Source organism: Crocodylus porosus, unplaced genomic scaffold (assembly GCF_001723895.1).
Source record: "Crocodylus porosus isolate Cpor-Errol unplaced genomic scaffold, CroPor_comp1, whole genome shotgun sequence".
NCBI lineage: Eukaryota > Metazoa > Chordata > Crocodylia > Crocodylidae > Crocodylus > Crocodylus porosus.
Genome location: NW_017728949.1, coordinates 26,398,487 through 26,419,459, shown reverse-complemented (window position 1 = coordinate 26,419,459; position 20,973 = coordinate 26,398,487). Strand labels below are relative to the sequence as shown.

Genomic DNA, 20,973 nt, shown 5'->3' with positions numbered 1-20,973 from the left:
GAGGAGGAGAAGAAGATGATTAGAAACAGTCAGCATGGATTCACCAAGGGCCAATAATGCCTGACCAACCTGATTGCCTTCTTTGATGAGATTACTGGTTCTGTGGATGCATGGAAACCAATCAGTGTGGTATACCTTGCTTTTAGCAAGGATTTTGACACTGTCTCTGACAAAATTCTCTTAGGCAAGCTGAGGAAGTATGGGTTGGATGAATGGACTTTAAGATGGATAGAAAACTGGCTGGGCTCAGAAGGTAGTAGTCAATGGCTCAATGTCTGTTTGGCAACTGGTATCAAGTGCCAACCAGACATTGGAACATGTGCCCCAGGGGTCCATTCTGGGGCTGGTTTTGTTTAATATCTTGACCTTGAAGGTGGAATAGAGCACCTTCACCAAGTTTACAACTGACACCAAGATGCAGGGAGTAGTAGATATACTGGAGGTTTGGGTTAGGATTCAGAAAGACCTAGACAAATTGGAGGATAAGACCAAAAGACATCTCATGAGGTTCAATAAGGACAAGTGCAAAGTCCTGCACTTAGGACAGGAAAAATCCATGCACTGGGGGCTGATTGGCTGGGTAGCAACTCTGCAGAAAAGGACCCCAGGGGCTACACTGGACAATAAGCAGAATATGAGCCAACAGTGTGCCCTTGTTACCAAAAAGTCTAACAGAATACTGAGGTGCATGGTAAGGAGTGTTGCCAGCAGATCAAGGAAAGTAATTATTTCCTTCTATTTGGTACTGGTGAGGCCACACCTGGAGTAATGTGTTCACTTTTTGGTCCCCCACTACAGAAAGGATGTGGTTAAATCAGAGAGTCCAGTGGAGGACAATGGAAATGATTAGGGGGCCACATGACTTATGAGGAGAGGCTGAGGGAACTAGGCTTATTTATTCTAGAGAAGAGAAGACTAAGACAATATTTAATAGCAGCCTTCAACTATCTGAAGTTGCTTCCAAAGCAGATGGAGCTGGACTGTTCTACGTGGTGACAGATGACAGAACAAGGAGCAATGGTCTCAAGATGCCACAAGGGAAATTTAGGCTAGATATTAAGAAGAATTTGCTCACTAGGAGGGTAATAAAACTTTGGAAGAGGTAACTCAGAAAGGTTGTGCTAGTAGGTCATGATTTCTTCTATTCACTCATTTGAATTTATTCAGATAACTTTTAATTTATTTTTGCATGCTATTAAACATTTCAGATGTTCAAATTCAGTAGTGCTCAACTTTTATGCCCAGATGAATAGATGAGTGGTGTGTCATCCAGATCCTGCCAGTGAGCTTGATTTGGTATGTGAGGCAAGCACAGTGGGGCATGATTCAGCCACATGAAGAGGACAGGGGAGCAGCCCAGCCACAGTACAGTCATTTGCAGGCAGGAGTCCAGCTGTTTGGGTGGAAGGGCCACAGCCTGGTACTGATCTGTCTGCTCAGGGGAGGGGGCATGGCCTGGCCCTGATCCAGTAGTTCAAGGTTTTGGAGTTCATTGCCACTGTTTGCATACTGCCGAATTTCCCAACCCATAGGGAAATTCTAAGATCCCTGTCTAGTCCATTTGTCAGTTTGTTTAGAATTTGCTTTTCCATTAACATTTCTGCATTTCAAGATCCTCACACATCTGCTGAAATTCAAGATCCTCACACATCTGCTTGGGTAAAGCTTCAGGGTTTTTTTCAATAATTGTGAGAAATTACCACAGAAAAGTTACAAGGGTAGCTGAAGCAAAATGGGTGGGTATAGAAGTTATACTTAATGCACTTTAAGCATGCAGAACATGCTTTATAGCTGTAACAGAACAAACATTCATGGCACATAAAGCACTTAAAAATGGTGGACTCTAAGTGAGTCTTAAATGGATGTTTACTAACCTAAAGCACATTCTCATCCAATGCTTTACTGAAAGTCTGTGCCAGATCCCATCAAAGGTTAACTTAGAGCATGATTGCCACCATCCCAGGCAGCATTTCACAGGACTAATCTATTCTTGGGCACAGATAACATGCCCTGCCCAATTGCTGGGCTGACCCCACCCCCTTGGCTGTCACTGACACAAGTCAATGACAGCCTCTAATCCCAGGCCCTTGCATACCCTGGCTGGAGGTTGGGGTGGGGGAAGGGGCTTCTGTCCCCACAGCCACCTATGGCAGGTATAGCATGGGAGAAGGGCTCCAGATTTCCTCTCCCTGCAGCAACCTCTGGGGTCTCCTCCCCAAGCAGCCCTGGTCAGGCAGCCACATGTCACTACCTGTCCAGGGTTGCTGTGGGGACACAAATACGAGATCTCTTCCCCTGCAGCAGCCCCCATGTAGACCTGACCTGCTCCCCACCAGACCCTAACCAACAAGGTGCAGGCAGGGGGAGGGAGGGCAGGGAGGTAGCTAGTGGAGGGGGAGCTCCATTCCCCCTCACTTCCCTCTAACTGCTGCTGATTGCAGGGGGCAGGGCTGGAGAGAAGGGCTGCTCTGGAAGCCTCCTTGGAGGCATGCAGTAGCAGCCCATTGGCCATTGTGGCCCAGCTATGAGCCTCCCTCACTACCAAACAGTAAATGTCTTTTTGTTGGCTCCTGTTCAAACTTATTTCACTTTGAGTAAAGTGCAATCAATTAGAGCATTTCCACCAGGGCTTTTTTGAATCTCTGTACATAGCCAATAATTTTAAAATTCTAGCCAGTTTTTTTGCAGGGACAATATGTTCTTACCTTCTGTAAAATATACTCTTTAATAATTTATTGGGGTTCAGAAAAATCATGGAATTGCATAACTCTCCATTTTAGGATAGTTACATGTTCCTCTCAAACATTTGCCAGTTGTCAGTGCTGCTGGAAATAAATGGAATAGTAGTCCGACCTTCTATTTTGATTTTTACTTTTGTAACTGTTAATTCAGTAGCATAACTGTTACTCAAATATTTAGGAAAGATCTTCAATAGCTTCAGTGACACTGTTCATGTAACTAAGGTGCTTGAAAGTATTTGTCACAAACCTATCATATTTTGAAAAGAAAATTGCATACTGATAAGCTGAAATGATACAATGTTTCTGCAAAGCAATAGCATTTTCTGGGTAATAGAAAAAGTGATTTTATATGACTCTATAGATCAGTCTTTAATAGCAACTCACTTTTTAAACATAAGTATAAAATATATTTTCTGTCACTTCTTGATACATAAGCACTTAACTGTCTTTATCTGTTGTGTAAGTGACATAAATTAATGATTAAACAGAGAAAGAAGTACGCTTTTCTACTAAAGTTGTTTGATGTACAAACAGTAGTACTTCTCTTTAATGTACTAATTTCACTGGAGTCCACATTTTATCACAACTGTCTGCAGTGGTATTTTATAGAGAAAAAGTTTTTTAACAAGATCAAAGTTTTTTAGTTGTTGGATTTGGAGGTTTGAGGTTTTGGGGATAGTGGTGAATGACATCTTTTTACAAAATATAGGATAAACAACTAAATATCTTTAAAAATGATTCCTATATGTGAATATATTATTCAGGGATCATCAAAATTTATTTACCAATCAACTGTTCCTTTTAGTTTGTTTAATTTGGGAATCATCCAACTTTTTGCATTTGTTATACATCCACAAGCAGAAGCAGTTTCAGATGCAGTGAAAGCATAGACTCTCTAAAACTGTGTATGAAGAATGTGTAAATTATCAATTCAAGGACTACATGTCTGTACTTTATCTAAACAACCTAAAAGCCAAAGCTAAGCTATCTCTTAAGCCCACAGTTTTATGTTCAAACTGTCAAGATCAATCAGGCTAAACAGTGATGAAACACTAGTGAAAAATAATGTATGAGTCTCTTTTAATATTTATAAGTGTAGTATGAAATTGAAATGCATGATGTATAAGTGTCACAAGCCATTTGGACCTTCTTCTCAAAGTAACTTTTAAGTTTGTATCAGTTAAAAAAAATTGTTCATTACTTTGGTACCAGAGCGGCTGTGAGATTTACTCTTAAATTATTAAGCTATAGCAGCTATATGCTATAATAATGTTAAATTTACTTTAAGTAATTTTTTTTTAATCAGTGACAAATTATTAGAAGGGATGAAATGGCATATAAATATAAACTTGTTTTAAGGTAAAGACAAAATGGAAGGTAGACTGAACTCTTGCCCAAAATTCTGAACTAAATTATGAAGATTCCAAAGATGTGTACTTGTGGTTGCCAGTATGACATTATCTCAGACAGTCATATCAAAATTAATAGGGGTGCAAAAATAGAGAATTTTGGGGCTGATACCAATGGCCGATTTTTAATGAGCCATATGGGCTGCAGTGTAGAGAGTGCAGAGGCAGTCCACCCCACCCTGAATGCGGATGTGGGGGCACATACCCCCATGATCTCCTGGGGTGTGTGCAGTGGTGGGAGCTGCCCTCACAGCTGCCTCCCTTTCCTGCACCCCAGCTGCCCCCATCCACTTACCTGAGCCCCTTGAAGGAGCCACAGGTCCATCCTATACCCCACCCCAACTGGGCAGCACCTGCACCTGCCCCTCCCCCAGCTCCAGCCCCATTCCCTCCCTCACTGCAGGGGCATCAATCTGCCCTGCCCCATGCCTCTTCCCTCTCCCCATTCCCCTTCCCCCATAACAGACTTACCAGGCAGACCTGAATGCTCTCCATGCCACTGGGCTGCACTCCTGGCCAGCTGTGTGCTTGTACATTATTGGCCTTATCAGACAAAAAGAGACAATTACTAATGCTCTCAATTTTCCTCATATCAGTGCTGATCTGTTATGGGACCAATGTATCAGTATAAAGTTAATTTATAATATCTTCAGACTAGCCCCCCTCAAAAAAATAAAGAACAATGGAGTCTTAGATTTTCTCCATTTAAACCTAAGTTTCACCTGCATGTTATCCTATTTTTGTACAGGTTCTTATGCTATGCTTATGATAACAATATCTGAATGCCATAAGCAATGTAACTAATATCTATCAGGTGTTATTTCTTCCTCTGCTTTATAAAGGAAAATTTTTGTGCAATGAAATGTTTTGTTTGTTTTGTGAGTGATGTATCTTTTATTGAACCAAATGTATAGCTGAAAAAAATATAGACAAGTTTGGGGTACCAAGTACCCTTCCTCAGGTCTCTTTGTTTGTTTTATATATTTTATTAATTGGGGATTTTTTGATGAATATCCATGTTTCTGTGTATTCATGATAGAGACTGTAAAGTCAAAGAAACATACCTTACACTAGGAGTGGAAGTTGGTTTTAAAAATGGACATCTTTAATCACATTCTGCTTTCTTCTGGTAGTATTTCCATAGCCAGAAGCTAGCATTTATCTTTTTTTCCTTACTTCTGAAATCCTATACAGGACATTTTCAATCAGTGCATGCCTATCATAATGAATCAAAACTGGAAAAGATCTTTTAGAGGACTGTAACTTTAAAGACATTATTGTGAAGCCAGGGGAGGATACAGAGCTCTGCTTTAATATGCACTCAGGGAATAATCTTGTTCAAGAGTCCAGCTGGCCAAGAATATCGGAAGGAAAGTTTTTTTAAAAAAATGTATATTCAGCAAAACAATACCTATTCACAGTAAAGAGTCACTAACATATTTTGCCAGTATAGCTCCAGGTAGGAGGATTTATAGTTGTCCAGTTTTCAGATGATGAATGCATGGATCACAATTAAAAAGACAGTACAAAGGACTGGGTGATTGAGTCTAGTTTCCTACTATTTCAGGCAACCACTTCATTGAAACCTAAACTTTCAAAATCCAATACTGGAATTTTTGCACTACCTTAGGGATGGAAAGCCATTATAGAACTTATTTGGAAGTTTCTATCCTAGATGTATTCACAACCAGTTTATACCCATTTGTTTTTGGGTCAACTGTGCCATTTAGTTTAAATAAATTTTCTGTCCCCATCCACCAAATTACTTATAGGTATAAACCACACCTACTGTCAACCTTTAGTGTGGTGAGCTAAAAAATCCTATCCCTTAGTCCTCTAAGAGTGCATCTACACATGCTATTAATGCACCTTAAGGTTACTGTCCAGTAAAATAAGGTGCAGTAAGCTCTTGTCAGGAACACAACTACATGTGTGCTGATTGGGAGCAAATTTTCTCCTGAAGAGAGCAGTTCAGTGCAGGGCTACTTCTGCCCTGATCTGCCCCCATACACCAGCCAGGGGGCATGCCAGGATCCCCTGGGTACTTGCCCATGACTGGCAGGAAGCATGGGGGTCAGACCTGGGCTCCCAGGGGCAAGGAAAGCTATCTGGGCTCCTGGGCAGCTGCTTCCCAGCTCTGCACTCTGATCTGTACAGGGCAGGCAGATGGGCAAAGAGCTGTACTGGCTACCAGGCAGCTACTTCCAATCCCATGTCCTGATCTTCACAGGACAGGGGGGAGAAAGCTGTCCCAGCTCGTGGGCAGTTGCTTTCCAGCCCCTTGCCGTGATCTGCATGGGGTGGAGGGCAGGGAGCCATCAAGGTTCTCCAGCAGCTGCCTGCAAGCTCTGCAACCTTCTCTGCATGGTGCTGGGCATGGGGAGCTTTCCCTTCCGCTAGGCAGCTGCCTGCCAGCCCTGTGCCCCAGCCTGCATGGGGCAGGGTGTGGCAAACTATCCTGAGTCCCTGACAGCTGCTTCCCAGCCCTGTGCCCCAATGGGGTGGGGAGCAGGGAGCTGTTTTGGCTCCCGGGCACCTGGAAAAACATATGCCTGCCAGTCCTGTGCCCCAATCTGCATGGGCTCTGCCTATTGGTGAACAGAGCTGGGAAGCAGCTGCCAGTGAGCTGGGACATCTCCCCGCTTGCTGCCCCATGCAGATTAGGCCACGGGGCTGGGAGACAGCTGCCCAGGAACTCCTTTGCCCCCTGCTGCCTGGGCTGAGTGGGAGCTATTTCCTCCTGGTCAGCTATCTACATGTGCGCTAATGTGCAGTACCTAATTTGTGGTTAATTTAGAACTTGTATCTATAGGTACTAGCAAACCATGTATTAGACTAATTTTTTGTTCAGTTTTTGTTGCGCACATGTAGACAATAACACTTTACTGTGCATTAGATTAATCTAATGTGTGGTAAAATACCTTGTGGTAAAATACCTTGTGTAGACACACCCTAAACATTTTAGGTGACATTCTTTTAACCAGTTCTAGTTTGAATTCATCTTTCCAGTTTGAATTCATCCCATTTCTGTTACTCTACTCTTCAAGGTCATTCTTTTTTTTCTTTATGATACATCAGTCCTCCTCTTTATTAGTGATGTTTCCCATCATCAATATCAGCAGATTTCATTAATGGATTCTATTTTTGTGCCAAAGTCATTAATGAAAATATTAAATAAGATTAATCCCAAGTTTTACCCTTGAGAAACTTTACTAATAATTTCCTCTTGGCCCACTACCTCCATTTGTATCACGACTTATTTTTATCCCTCACTTTATCCATTTCTTTAACCATCCTACTTTTTGTGTACAAATCACCAACTTTTCCAGTTTAAATTAGTCCCCATTTGCACTTTATCAAATATGTTACTGAAATACAGATATATTAGATCTACTGCATTTTCCTTGTCTTGAAGATCAGTTATCTTATAAAAAAATGGGCTAGGTACTGCACATTAGCGCACATGTGTATCATGGGCCACACCTACATGAGACGCTTACTGCACAGTAGCTTGTTACTACTAGCAAATCACCGGGCACCAACCATGATGTGATACTACTGCACAGTAGTAATGAGCTACTGCGCAATAAGCATCTCTAGGCAACCATGACAGAATGCCACTGCACAGTAACGCCAGGTATACATTTAGTACCTGGTTATGCAAGTACTCCCTGACAGCACAGTAACAACTGCACAGTCAGTCTCGTGTAGCCAAGGAGCCTGAAGTGTTCTGCCACAGGTTTTTCTGTCTTTCCGCTGCTGATGCCAGATCGGTGTTCATTCATTCTTACATGAAGTGATCTCCCTGCCTGTCCAAGTTACATAGCAGGCATTGTAAGCACTAGATGGTGTATATGACGTTGCAGGTGAGTGGATGTTGTTCTCCTTGTTATTAGGCCCAGTGATAGGCATTTGGGTTCATTGCAAGGCCGTAGTTATTTTCTAGTTATATAGTACACCAATGAACTTTCATTGAAAATGGTGACAGAATACTCATTTATTGTTTTGTTCATACCTGAATTATCTTGAAGTTCAACCCCATTTTCTCTAAATAAGGAGTGAACTTGTTCCTTTGGGGGGGGGGGGTTTTGGCTAAAGAACTTCTTATGATATGCCTTCATTTAGTTTGGAATGTCTAAATCCATTTGATTTTTGCAATTCACACACCTCCTGATACCACAGAGGCACATGTAAAAATGCCCTATCACAGACCCTTACCATTATTCTAGTAAAACATCCTACCATTCTTCCCAAATTGATTTGGACCCAAAAACAATTTTGTGTAAATCAAGGTGTTCTATCTTCTTTCTTTGTAGTGTATTGCATATTTGCCATACAATGCTATCCCACCATCCTTATTACTATCTCTATCTTTTCTGAACAGCATATTTTACTTCACATACATATTTTTAGCTATGGTTGTTATTTCACTATACTTCTGATATTTTATAATACTCACAATGGTCACTGAGCTACAATAGTTCTTCTTCTGCCACTTTGTTTCATAATTCCCTTGATTTAGTGGACAAACATTTCTGTTGGTTCTCAATGACAAGATCACATGCACTTCCCTCACACAATTAGGTATAGTCCTTTCAATAACTGTATTATTACAAGGCCCTGCACTTTCTCCTTATTGTTCACCCTTCTACCCTTTTTCCATTATTGTATCCTTGTCACTTGATTTTTCTCTTCCTGTGTGTCAAAGCTGGCTATAGTTGCTACACACTTGTAAAGAATCTATACCACATCCAGGCAATCCAGGAAGATGACCCATTTTGAGGAAACGATGCACATATACACCAAAATTTATTTACTAATCCTATACAAAGCTTCAAATGTCCTATCTAATGACTGAACTACTTGCATGCAATTTAGTTGTTATACTGACAAAATAAACAGTCTATAGGACATATGAGACTATTATGATTATTTAGTTGCTGTCACCATTCATAAGTGTTCTCAGAGCCACTCTAATTAAAGTGTGCCCCTCCTCCTCCAACTCCTAGAGCACATGTATAGACTCCCCTAGTGTCCAGGAACACTATCAAGCAGAGTCGGCAATTAGCCTAGGCTGGGTTTTCTGTTATCCTTTCATTAAGAGATATTCAAAAACCTGAATCAAACTTACGTGCACAATCCCCATTGGACTTCTTAAATCTCTTTAAAATCTGCAGTCCAAAGCACTGACATTTTTGAAAACAGGTATATTATCCCCATTTTTTTCCAGGAAGTTCACAACCATAAGCCTATAGCATCCTTGAAGTTTCTTAGTTATAATATATGAACTGCACTACAATTTCAGAACTGTAATACAAGAAAGCTTATGAATTACCAACAAATACAAAAATTGAAAAAGATATGTCCTTACTGAACATCCTGATTATTTTACAGCTGACAGGGTTAAAAGAAAAGGTACTGAAAATGTTTACTTTGTGCAGCATGCCCCATTCAACACTGAAGTAGCTTGGAATTTACCTGCTGTCTGATATTTTTATTGAGGATCCAATCTATAGTACATGTAACCCTAATTGATCATTCCTATCATACATTTACAATTCCCAAAGTTTAAGTCTGAACCTACAAACTTATATGCCTGTAAATTGGCCAAGTGATTCAACTTACATATGAACATGAACAAGTGTGTACAGATGTGAAGCCTATTATAAGATAAGATTGCAATGAATGTGGTGAAAAAAATCTGTAGCAAGCTCAGAAAATAGCTTTATGCCCAAATTTTCGAAGACAGGCAGTGATTTTGGTTACCTCCATTGTTGAACTGGTCAGAAATATGCCAAAGAAATAAAGTTTTGTCAAACAACTGCTAGTTCATTGAGCCTGAAATGTTATAGACAGAACATCTTGGTGTTAGGAGTTTGCACTTCCCCACAAAAGAGACTTGGTTCAAATGAGTTCTCAGAAGAAGTAAAGTGTAACACTTTTATTACGAACATGAAATGGGACAGTGCTACAGGTATAGTGCACAACAGCTTGGTAATAGCCTTTCTGCCCATTAGGAGGTCCTGCAAGGACATATTTAAGTCTATTCTATTCAGTATTCATACACTTGAGGCATTGTTCAGAAACTTCAGATTTGCCCTAATACTAACCATATCATATAATTAGCAGTGTTCCTGTTATGTAACCACTCAGACGTGTGCACATCTTTTACGCACTCATTATGGCTTTCTGCCTAGCAGAACTTCAGCAATATAGAACAGCTACCTGCAACCAGTACAAGGGTGGGCAAAGTCTGGCCCCTGGGCCAGATCTGGCTGGCAATGTACTCCATTTCCCAGCAGCCCCTGCCCACATGACTGGGGCCAGTTTCCATGGATGTGCTGAGATAGTGTGGGGGTGGGGGTTCCATGGAGGCTGGCCCCAGTAGCACTGGAAAGCTGTTCCAGGGCCAGGTTGGGATCTTGCAGTGGTGACAGTGTGGTCCAGAGCTGGGGAAGAGCTCTGATCTGCAGCCTGCATGCTCCAGGCAAGGGTGTGCAGGCAGTGGATTACTGCTGGGCAGCGATGACAGTGTGGTCTGGAGTTGGGGCAGAGCTGTGATCCACTACCTGCATAACCTGCTTGGAGCATGCAGGCTGCAGATTGTGGCTCTTCCCAGGCTCCAGACCATGCTGTCACTGCTGTAAGAGCCCAGCTTGGCCCTGGAGCAGCTCCCCACCCTGCCACATATCCTGCCAGTGCTGTTGGCGCCAGTCTCCACAGAAACCCCAGCCCCACATTATCACAGTGCAGCTGCTGCTGGGGTCTCCATGGAAATCAGCCCCAGCCATGCAGGCAGGGGCTGCTGGAAAATGGAGTCTGGCTGCCAGCCAGATCAGCCATTTTGCCCACCCCTAAACTAGTATAAGAAGTAACTAAGCAGGTCTCCCCACTGTGCTGTTAATTTTTAGTTAGTCAGCTTCCTAAGAATGCCTCCCATTTATTGCTACAGGGGATTCTCTGGAATAAGGACTGTTCCAGACCATTCAGCCCTCTGACACTGGGCTCAGTTAATTTGAACCTTCTCCAAAATATCATTCTGATGGAGCCCTTTCTAGACTCTTGGAAGGTGTTGAACCACAGCATCCCTCAGGGGCTTGTAGCAGCTCTACTTCCAAGCCAGGACTCCTGGAAGACCCTTCTCCAGCTACTCAGTGAAAAGAAAATCTCAATGCATATCAATTTAACTGAATAGCTGGAGAATCCAGGAAGCTTCTATTTACTGGAAATTAAAAAAAAAAAAATTCTTGTCAAAAACAGATTTTAAAAAATGAAATTATTTGTGAACCATAAATCCTGCTTTTTGTCTAGCTCTGGTCAATTCTTGGATGCCTGGCTACAGAAAATGTCCTGCTTTATAGAAAAGACCTATATTTGAACCCCCTGGGAGATCTGGATGTTCAACTTTTTAGCAAATCAAACAGAGGAAGTGTCCAGTGGAGCACCCAAAATGAAGACATCCTAACTCTGCAGATGTTTAAAGGTTTGTGGCCTTGTTAACTCATTTTCTTTCTTGTTCAGATTTAGAAAAAAATAACACTTCTTACTAGGAGATATGATGCTGATCGGAGGACACCCAATAATGACAAGATCTGCTGTTATTCTCCATAGGTTGATAAAAGCCATCTGTCCATGAAGCTAAACCAACTAATCCCAGTTCAAGATTCAGTTACATATTTTACAGATAACTATTATCATCCCAATTCTGTTTTCATTAATCTCTCCAGTGAATTGTGAATAAGTAACAATAGAGAAGCTGGCTTTAGAAGACTAGTACGGATGAATAAAGTGTACAAGTACAAACTGATGAACAGGAAGATCTGTATTTGTTCTTTTTATATAATATCTATTACTGCATATTCCTTGAAGGTATCTGTTGAGCAATTTAGATGTGTTTTCTGGCAGCTGTCACTAGTATCATCCATTAGAAGAAGAATTCTGTTGACAACTCTTTGCTGGGATGCTAAAGGGATATGGATTTTAATTTTGGACAGGTTTATATGACAGACAGTATGACAGATCAATGCCAAAAAAGCCTGGGACCATGCTAGTATTTGTGAAGTTCCAAGCAAATGGTGGGACAATTTTTCAAGAAAAAGGAGCCAGTTGGACCATTCCAGTAACTTATGTTTCCAAAGTATGGGTTCAATTTTGTCATCATTACTCAGGCAAAACTCCTATGTTCACAATAGAACATTCTATAAGAAATCCCATGTTTACCTTTGTTGATTTAGATATTGGACTATTCTCTTTCTTCCCCATACGCCCCTCAAATAACGCACATGCATAAGGAAGAATGCATGTCCACATATGTCAAATGAAACATTAAGTGAAAATAAAATAATACATCTGAAATGTCATTTTTTTGAATGACACCTCTAAGATTTCTTTGCAAGAGTCCACTATGCTGACTTATTTTGCTGTTTTAACTGCTGCCTGCAAGATCAATTTTAAAAAGAAACCTAGAGACATCAACCCCATTTTTGAGCATGTCGTGTGTGTCTGCTAAGTTTGTTGTATGAGTTGTAATTGGATGTTTTAACTGCATCTGACATGAAAAAAGTATTACATTTTCACCTGAACAGAATGTATTTTACCAGAGCTGGAGCTTCTGTGCAAGTGAATTTTCCATCTCCAAAAAATAATTGACGCCACCACTGGTCTGATATCAGCTGGAGTACAGCACTGTTAGCCTCAGGCTCTGATTTCTATACTTAAAACTTAAAACTAGGAAATTGCTGGGCTTCACATTGTACCGATTCCCTAAAGGTTTTCATTGTTTCAGAATTAGGCAGTTTGGGGATTATAGGTACCCTTTACAAGTTGATTCAGCAGGGGGTGGAGGCTCACCTAACTCTTTGTAATCAAAGGATCTTACAGGGGTTTCACAAAAAAAGTTACAGCTTTTTTTTCCAGGAATTCCCTGCTGTAAATGTGTCCAAATGCCGATTAAATGAAGATATGGATTTTGTTTTTACTGGCACTGTTTTAAATGCAGAGCTTTGTTTTGTCTCAATTTCATCTCCTAGAATTGTTAATTTGAGTGTCTGAAAACTTCTTGATTAAAAATGGTATTTTCTGGTAAAAATAGTAGATTTTAAAAGTGCATTTGTAGAAAGAGAGTAAAATGCAACTGATGATCTGGAGTGTCTAAATTTTGGAGATGCCCAGCCTTGGACATCTTCAAAGAGCCTGATTTTGGAAATAGCTCAGTATCCACAATGAAAATGTCTCTCTCAAGCTAGGAAACCCATGTGCATGTCTGTGTGCATGCATATGCACTCATGCATATATACACTCATCAAGCAATGGTTACACCTAAATATATATTTATATATTTACATCAGTTGCTTCATGAGTATTTGCAAGTTAAAATAAACTGGAAACAAAAGAATGGTAATAGACTGATGAAACTAATCTAGTTTACATCTCTGCAATTTGGAGAAAGAACTCTATTAAACAGTCTGAAAAAGAAATAAGCTGGATTTAAATTAGATAGGCTATTCCCAGATATGAGAGGATACTGATTATTCCCCTGGGAAGTGGAATAAATATCTTCAGGCAGAGATGAGAATTGATCGTAGCTTTCCTACACTTTTGGTGAGTGTTCTAATCATTAGAGTATTAAAAAATAGTGGACATCCACCTCTAGGAATAGTTTTGGAATAGCCACAGGTATTTTTTTTTGTTGATGAATGTAATATTTGTCAGAAAAGTATTGCCCTCTGACAATCATTTTTAATAATTATGCTTACATTGCCATCTCATGACACTGCTTGGACAGCTGTGCAACACAGTAACAGAACACAATGCATGCATGGCAGGAGAAGTGATTGCGGGATCAAGCATCAGATCCTATCAAGCGTCATTGTAGGTGCAGGTGCAGGGGAGCCCAAGATCACAGCCCCAGGCTCCCCAAGAGCTAGCTCCCGCTGCTGCTAGTTCCACAGCTGAGGAGGCTCCCAATGGGGCCAGCATGTGCAATGCTGCCCTGTCTGAGAGCCTCATCATCTTGCAGCGTGGGGTGCAGCTCTGAGGCTGGGGGCCTCATCAGCTTACGGGGCTTCTGGCCACGACGGAACATCTGGCCGTGCGTCCAATTAATGGCATGATGAGAATGAGCCCCGAAGTTATTACACATTTTTTGTGGAATAACTATGTAGCTTATTCTTTATTTTATCACACCATTAATTGATTTAACATGTGGCTGGGTCACAGCTTAAGGTGTTATTAACTGGCTAATCATGCCTTAAGTGTAATGTGTAGATGGGGCTTAGCTCGCAGCAGGAGGAGAGCAAGCTCTGCAGTGCTGCTACTTCACCTCTGGCACCTGAACATGTAGGATCAGAAGGCAAAAGAAGATTTCAGAACAAAAAAATTCCCAAAATCAGGACATGACTCTGCTCTGTTCAAATAGCTGTGTAGCAATCCATTGCTCTTTTCAGTGTTGACAACAAAACCATGGCTAATACAGAAGATGTTAAACTATTACAGGTGACTGATTAATATGAGTACATGAATCTTCTCTGGGAAAGTCATTCTAATTTATTTTACTTTTACTAAAAACACTGTCTACTATATCCTACGCATTTTATTGTTCTAGTACAGGTCGTAAAGTATAACTTTGCTTGGTCTTGCTATTTATGAAAAGGTAAAATGTGAAGAGAAAAAAAAATTGAGAACAAGCATGTCACAAACCCACTATATTTTAAGGCATTCGTGGCATGTCATACATGTTTTCTTGAGTTTGTTTTACTGGTATGGAATATGGACTCTCTGTGTATAGGCAGATTTAAGTTGTATTCAGCCTTATCATTATGTCTCTTCAAATTATGGTATTTGATATGAATGTAATTTTTTTTTTTTGAATTTTGCCCAAGACTCCTTAGTAGAAAGTAAGTATTTCCCACCTATTCACATTTGAGAAAAGTAATCAGTGGGCACATGTTCATTTTTAGTAACTGTAATTACTGTGTAGTACGAGCAAGCGTCTACATGTGCATGCTTGTACTGAGCAGTAAATACGGCAACATGCACTGACTTGAGCAAAATTTTTATACCTGCAGCATGCAGGTATCAAATTTACTCCTGATTAGTTACTGCACAGTAACACACATGTAGACACCTTACTGTGCAGTAACACTGTCTATGTAGCCTGACATGGGACTGTCTTTGGTCCCAAGTCAGTCCACATGCAGCGTTAACGCACTTTTACGGCTACACATATAGACACCAGCTTTTTCCCTCTTACTGCACAGTAACTTACTACACAATAAATTTAAGCCAGCATAAATGCATGTGTAGACATGCCTTCTGAAAATTAGCATCTTACATTGGCATGTTTAATGACGAGCCTGATAAGTCATTGTGAAGTGTTTTAAGGCACAGGAGGCATGTCCTTCCAGACATTTTAAAAGATGACTCACAGGAGTAACACATGAAAACAGACTATTCAGGGAAACACATTTCTCACAGTGGGGAAATTAAGTAAAAGCATTTTAGGATATTGGCTTAGTAATCTTCATGTCTGAAAGGATGTAAATATTCTCCAGTTCATAATTAAACCAGGAAAGACTTCTGGGTTAGGGACAGGTATTACATATAAACCACATAAACTGGTTTAAGTGTTCAGAAACTGGTTTAAACCTATAACAGAGCATAAATTCAGTGCACATAAACTAGTTTTGAAATGGCTGAAACTAGTTTAAGGTAAACCTGGTTGACTGTACTATGAAACTTAACTGATTTAGGTCAAACCAGTTTACAACATGTCTGTCCAAGACCCATGCATGGTTTAAGTTAAACCAGAGTCCCACAGCATCCCAGGTGCTTTGCAGCCCTGGGATAGGCTGTGCTGTGTTGTGCTCTCTGCTCCAGAGAACAGGGCTGGCCCCACCCCTCTGCTCCCTAGCCAGAGCTCTGGCAGAGACTGCAGGCACAGCAGGGTCTGCCTGGCTTCCCCCTGCCTCAACTCCCCCTCCCTGCCTGCTGCTCAAGCAGAGATCCCCTTCCTTCCCTCCCATCTGCCACAGGATGGATCCAAGCCCCATGCACCCTAGGCATATGGTATGCTAACTAATGCTGAGAGGTGTCTGTGTGTGTGTGTCTCTTCAGTTTCGCTGGGACAAGGAAAAGACAGACAGAGCAAAGGCAGGTAGGACAGTGTCCACTTAGGGATTTTTGGAACTAATGAACAGGTCAGCTGGTAATGTCCCTCTGTTCCTTCCTTGGAAAATGCTGTTTAAGAAGAGCTTGAACTAACGAGAGATGCTTTTGATTTGTTATCAGTTTCTTGCTAGCTCCCTCACCTGTCAGATTTTCAGATAGTATGAAGAAGCAGGGAGAGGAGATTGAAAAGCTCACTATCATCAACAGATGCATGCACTGCACCCCCATCCTTTTGCCTCAGAGTGCTACCCTGGGGCTGGGGGCTAGCAACACTCCTACCTCTTGAGCAGCAAGTGGGGAAAAGCCTGGAACTGCAAGCAGGGTCGGAGTCTACACCACTCCCTAATTAGAGCATCCTGCCATGCCTGGCCATGCCCTCCCCCCTCAGTTCAGTATTATGGAAGGGAGGGCAGGACTGGTTTAGCACTCCCCAGCTTCTAACCTAAACCACTGCAGGCATATGCCTGCATTTCCTCAGTCCAGGGGGAGTAAATGGCCAGATAATAAATCACACTTAAGCTTTGTCTTGAAAGCATGGGCTTTTCTTTAGGTTTTTTTTTGTTTTCCTTGGGCACAGGGAATAACTTTAGGCCTTTAGCCAATGGGCTAAGTGAAACAGCCTGACAGGAGAACTTGCAATCAGCTCTGAAAGGAAGGTCAGAGGTAGGAGCTACTTTCTAATCAGTTGAATGAATAAAAGCTGCATTCTTAGGTTTAAGATGCAGGGTAAAATCAGGTTGTTATTCTGCTATTGCTTTTTGTGTGTTTATTCTTATATGTCTGTCTGTATCTCAACATATACTTACTGATTTGGTCTCAGAAAAGTCAGTAGCATTTCAGTTATGGTTTTCCAGTTTTTCTAGTTGCTTAAAACCACCTGTTAGTAAGTATAACATAGCATAGCAATTAAAGAACCATATGCAGAATGATATAAACAATTTAGTGAGTGGGTGAATGGAATGGAAAAGGCCTCCGCTTTATCTAAACGATGCTTAGAACTATCCCCATTAGGATAAACTTTTTTTACATGGTGATAGGGTGAAACACTGTTTCTTCCTGCCTCAGTAGTTAAATGGCCACTGGGAGAATGGTTTCCATAAGGAATGCCAGTATTATTCTTGCTTCTGCATGAAAGACTTGACATAATTTGGAGTAAAGTCTAGCAATGTTGAAAAAAGCAGTATTTGATGGAATTGCTTACTTAGTGAATTTTTATCCTACAAATTATTCTAATTAGTTTGTTATCCTAGCTAAGTGCCATTCAGATGTAAAAACAGAGAAAAATGCTATTCATTTGGGAAGTGTCCTGTAGCATTAATTTTGTTTAATGCTTTTTTGTGACTAGAAAGCTCAGAGTCTAATTTAAACTGCATAGCTGTTATTGTGCTTCTTTGGTTAAGGCTGTCATGCTCTGATACATGCTCTTTTTGACTTTGAAATATCTAGAGGGGTAGTTCTGTGTAGTGGAATATGTGAACTTTTAGCCTGGATCTAGTTATTCTATATACTGGGCACATCTATACATGCACCCAACTGTGCAGTTGTTACTGCGCAGCCATTTAGTACTAAAGCAAGTACTAAATGGCTGCGCGGTAACCACCCATACTGTGCAGTCTTGGCACTGCACAGGTCATTTCCAACCCTACTGCATAGTAGCAACAAGCTACTTCACAGTAGCTCATTGGTAGTGTGCAGTAGTGGCCACATCACGATCTGTGCCTGCCGATGCTACATCTCCATAGCGATGAGCTACGGCAAAAGCATCTCAGATAGACACACCCACTCACATTTAAAATGCAGTTCAAACCATGGATATTCAAAAAGGATGCATTAATGAACTTTACCAGTTAATAAACATTAACTAAATGTTTTGCTAGTAATGCATTATAAAAGAATAGCGATAATTAATTTACATCTGGTGCTCACTTTCTAATATAATTTCTTTGGCACTTGTCTAAACATATTTTAAAATAAAGCTGGCAATTTATTACTGCTCATATTACTAACAGATTTGAGGTCCCTAAGGAGAAAAGAAGTGACTGACTGTATTTGTTGTTTTAACCAGAACACTTTCAGTAGCATTCACTTTGGACACATGCAGTCAGCTGCACTGTCTATATATTTCTATTTGTACTTTTTTTTTCCTTTTTCCTCCAAAACAATTTCATTTTTCTAAAAAAATAAAAAATACCAACCTCCTTCCCCCCCAACCCCATGCTGTTCCTTTGCTAGCACTGAGGAGCACATTGCTTTCTTTTTGTGCCTGTCTTGAAAATATTTTTTCCTTTAACAGAGACAAAACCAATGCTTCAGAAATGAAAAGTATTTGGAAAGCACCATAGTCTGGTTCTATATTTTATGTAGCTGAACATCTTATCTTCTTTTGTTCATCTTGCTGAAGTAAATGTGCTTTTATGACTTAATAGTCCCAGATTTTCCTAAACAGGCCCATGCTCATTGTTCTGATGTAAAAATCATGGTTCGTTTCTTTGGAGGCTCAATGAATAATAATCCTTTAGGCACACAGTGTTGGTGATACAAAAGGTATATATTTGCAAATAGGGTCAGAGGGAGAAGACAAAAGATCAAAACCCTCTGCCCCCGGGGACACTCATCAGCAGGCTTTTATCCCCTCTCTCCTGAACACGTGTAGAGAAGCAGGAACTCTTACAACTCATTTCCGGTTCATACAAACATGCATGTGAATACGTCACATCATACATCGCATGTGTATTATAATTAACTACTTAAGTATGTGGGGCGGATAGGCTTAATATGTATTAGCTTATTGCGCATGCTTAGAAAGAACCTTGGTTTACAAAAGTTCAAACTTCTTCTGCCTTCAAGGGCAGAACCAAAAAAATGGCAATTTACTCTTATCTGCATGAAAACGCTAAGGAGTATAAGCTTTACTGTAACAAAGAGATAGTAAATTTGCAAAACAAAGAGAGAGTGATACCTTAGTACAAAGAGCCCTTTGGTAGTTTTCCCTTCAATTTCCAACCCCCCCTTCTCCCACCAAGGAGACAAGGAGAGCTAAGCAGCTGTGTTTTTCTAAATCTGCTATTGATAATGTATTTTTAATAATATTTCTAACAGTTCCACAGTACCAATATTATCACAAAACGATGATATCCTATGGAACTACCATACATGAAAATTTCATCAGAAACTAGAGATCCAACAGGAAAATATTTTGTACTACTGATTGATTTTTTTGGCAGCTGTTTTTATGTTTGACCACATGGCGTATATGTCAGGACATGGCATGTCTTTCTCATACATCCCTGGAGTCAGAGACATGCAGTTAAACTTAATATAAATTGGTTGACAAAGGTTAAGAAAACTGAACCAATCTCTTTCTATCTGAATTACAGCCAAGATCTGCTGCTTGGGTAGCAAGTTGTCCTATAGATCAGCTGGTAGGAAAGTAATTACATCCTCATTACAGTGCCTGAGAATTTTTTTTGATTTATAGTTTCTAATTTTGCCTTTTGTGTGCTCACTAGTGGCTTTTACAGTTTCACTGATGTATAGTCATCCAAGCTTGCTGTGTGTACATTGTCACTGTCTTTTTACTTTGGGGTTTCTTTTATTACAGGCTTCCCAATATAAACTGGCAGCTCACAGTTTGAATTCCATTTCATGAATTGAGAGCAGACAGATTGAATATGGATTTAAATAAAACACAAATTAAATGAAATGAGAATGAAGCTACACCCAACAATTGTATTCACTTACAAGGCAAATCTATTCAAATCAATTGTGCCAAAAGATGTAGGGCAAAGTTTTAAAAGTTTGACTTAGATCCACACACAAGAAAGTGCTCAGATATTGGTGCACCTGCAAACCCTTCCTTAGCTGTACAGATTTTTGCACAAAGATTGGGCAATTTTTCAATTATTGCATTGCCCAGGCCTCCAATGGAGGGATCCCCTGAAGATGAGAACTCTTTGATCTGTGGCAATTGCAGTCGGGATACTGCCTCTCAGTTAACTCCATATTCAATTGCTAAGTGATTTTTTGATAATGCCAGATTAGTGTTTATTATCAACAAAGAAACATCATAGATATCCTGGGCACAACTGCAGCTGTTTCTCATCAGTTTGCCGGGGCAAAGCAGGTGCAAAGCCAGTCATTGGAAAATTCCCTGCTATGGGGAATCTCTGGGTGGCACAGAGCCAATGTAGATAGGTCTATGTCTCATCTTCATGTTGTAGTGGTAGGTGGTACATGTGAGAGGCAGTGTGAGGGGAACACAGCCAGATTATCACCATGCTCCACTGATCTCGAACTATGGGGATGGCACCTGGAGGAGAACAGCAGCCAAGCACATGTCAAAGCAGTCGCCTATTCTGTTTGACGGCCTGAACCTAACCTCCCTAAGCCCCAGATGGGGAGATATAAAAGCAGTATACATCTCCCTTCCTCTTCATTACCCCAGGACTTAGCAGAATTCAGTCTTCCCTAAGCATGAGTGGGGAGAGTGTAGAAAAACAGTTTAACCACCCATTTAAGCTGTCTTTTTGCAAATGTTCAATATTACATATTTAAGAGGAGAAGTCAATTTTGAGGAGAGAACTCCAACGGTGCTTTTTAGAAAAAAAGAGCAGAAGACCAGTATGATTAATTTGCATGTCTTTTGCCATCCAGAC

At 40.7% G+C, this 20,973-nt stretch overlaps 1 long non-coding RNA gene across 1 annotated transcript; it reads left to right on the top strand.

The window, feature by feature from the left end:
* Positions 1–1,017: 1,017 nt before the first annotated feature.
* On the top strand, positions 1,018–20,742 carry LOC109323249. The gene is made up of 3 exons (XR_002104596.1): positions 1,018–1,115; positions 16,237–16,240; positions 20,732–20,742. It is a non-coding gene; the product is annotated as an uncharacterized LOC109323249 (long non-coding RNA).
* The last annotated feature ends 231 nt before the right edge of the window (positions 20,743–20,973 follow it).